The 2,529-nt window shown below is 35.8% G+C and overlaps 1 pseudogene; it reads right to left on the bottom strand.

The window, feature by feature from the left end:
• Nucleotides 1–832: 832 nt before the first annotated feature.
• LOC142609207 (UPF0481 protein At3g47200-like) lies at nucleotides 833–2,118 on the bottom strand (annotated as a pseudogene).
• Between the last annotated feature and the right edge of the window lie 411 nt (nucleotides 2,119–2,529).

The following is a 2,529-nucleotide window of genomic DNA, read 5'->3' as shown; positions in this document are numbered from 1 at the left end:
ATAGATATGATAAAGTTTGAACTTATGGTGTCTGTACAAACTAAAATACCAAATGATTTTTTATATAGGAGAGATTTGAACCATTTCCACACAGTTTTCTTATTTGATGACAAGAGATTTTAAAAGTTAAGCTAATTAAAGCCCACTAATTTATGAAATTCGTGTAATAAAATTTATAGTAGCTATAGTATTACTCAAACTTTTTAAAACAAATATAAAAGAAAAAGAAAATCTTAGCTTGTCCAATTATGGATTTTAAACTTGATGGTATCTCAAATGAAAGTTCAAACATTTGCAATATAATTTTTTGCACCTAGAGAGAAGAATATCTATTGTGATTTACTTTAATTTCAAAGCTCAATCATAGAATATGGGAATAATTGGGATAAAATTATATATTAAATTTTATTACACATTAATTCATCATTATTATAGCAAAACAAGAGATCGGGTATATTTACCCCGTACTTATTTTATACTTCCATGCAAACAAAAAATAAAATAAACAAACTAAGAGCCCGTTTTGATTGACGGGAGAATGAGAGAGAGTAAAGTAAAGTTGACTAAAAATAAACTAATTTTGAGTTATTTTTATTCAAATTTACTCCCAATTTCTCCCCCTCAATCTAAACAAACCATAAATGAGATAACCAACATTACTATGCATGCATGAAATAAAATCTTAATGGCTAAACCATTTAGCCTAAACGGATTTTCTTCATCTCAAGTAAAACGAGGATCCTGTTTAGAACTTTGGTGCAGAACTCATGATGTACTTCTGTGTCTTTTATTAGGAAACAGAGGAAGCATGAAAGAATTTCATGTATTTAAGCTAAGGGACAGTGTACCAAGTCTGTACAAAACTGAGAGCAAGTGCCAATAAAGCGCCAAGAAAAGCCAGGATTGTCCAGGGGCTACTGAAATGGTCATGAATGGCTTGAGATATCCAGGTCTTCACCTTGTTCTTGTAATACTTCTAAATTCTGGATCTAACATCACTATATATTTTATTGTTAGGTACCAAGTCTGTGCCTACCTCATTGAAGAGTTGAGTCACTTCTTGGTCACTGCCAAGGAGGTTGTAGAGTATCCCAGCTTTCCTTAGCTCCGTAACATCATTGGCTTCATCAATGAGTGAATCAAGGAATGATATGTATGAGGTGACACCATATTCATTGTCGAATTGAAAAACTTGGGCCCAATTGAGTCATCTACTATAATTGGAGGAAGCCAAAGAAATCCAAAACAAAGGAATGTTTAAAAAAAAATGTCACTCAGATTCAAGCTTCTATTTTTACTACGTTTCAAATAGATACCTGCTGCTTGAAGCTCCTGAATGTTGCGATATGATTGCCAATTAAGGTCGTTTTGAGTCTCTAGGTTGATGAAATATTCCTTTTGTCCACCATGATTAGCCAAGAGACTTGTCCTTAGTTTGTCGAGAAGATGGATGTGCATGTGCTCGGGCTCTCCAATATTCAGTGATATTGATTGATCTTGTGACTTCTTCTCTGAGTTATGGGTCTTACAGCTGTCTTGTTGTTGCTGCTCCGATGCTCTCTGCTGCCAGAGTTTCTTTGATAACCAATTTAGCCAGCAAGTTGAATGCTGATCCTTTGGTACCTTGACGAACCCTTCAATGAATGTATCAATCGAATCCTCCAACTGCTTTTTCATCTTGCTCAAGTTCATCAACCATTCGAGGAGAGAATATGGAAGCTGCTTCTCTAGTAAAAACAAATCCTGATGTCCAAAGGCTACACTGTCATCTTTTATACTCAAATCTTTGAACTTGTCCTTAGTACTTGTGCAGTATATGAGTTCATCATTATAGTCCATCGTCACCTCCTTCTTGTAGTAGTCCTTCAGTTCCTTGATGTTATCCTGAATATTCTTGTGTACTTCTTCCATACTCTTCCCACTGCTTTCAATGAACTCAAATGCCAATACAAGCTTGTACTTGTCTCCTAGTTGGTACTTTGGCTTACCATGGTGGATTGAACCAAGTGATATCACTCGTGGCTCATAGTGCTTCTCAAAATCCTTGTCATTTCGCAGCAAGAATATAACCTTCTGTACCTTTCTTTGCTTTCTTATTATTTTTAATCTATTGTACATGTTGCTTGATCCATTGAAGCTTAGTTTTTAAGCCCACTCTTTACAAATTCATTGTGTTGGACTCTTTGGGCCTGAATCCTTCTACCTCTTGGGGCACCAATTGTATGAGCGGCGTTTTGATTCCTAAGCCCATGAGGTAGAAGGATTCAGACCCAAAGAGCTCAATACAATGAATTTGTAGAGAGTGGGCTTAAAAACTAGGCTTCAATGGATCAAGCAACAGGCACAATGGATTAAAGATAATAAGAAAGCAAAGAAAGACAAGCTTGTGCAAAGAAATCCTTCCTTGGCGAGGTCCGAGGAGAGTGGTTCTTGAATATAATTCTTTTAGACTTGGATTCAATTTCAATTCTTGTTGCTATAGTGTTTTTTTCTATAGATTTTCCGGTTCCCTCCCCTAGAAGGTCTCTC

The sequence above is a fragment of the Castanea sativa genome, chromosome 9, assembly GCF_040712315.1.
Source record: "Castanea sativa cultivar Marrone di Chiusa Pesio chromosome 9, ASM4071231v1".
Lineage (NCBI taxonomy): Eukaryota > Viridiplantae > Streptophyta > Magnoliopsida > Fagales > Fagaceae > Castanea > Castanea sativa.
This window is presented reverse-complemented; position numbering and strand designations above follow the sequence as displayed.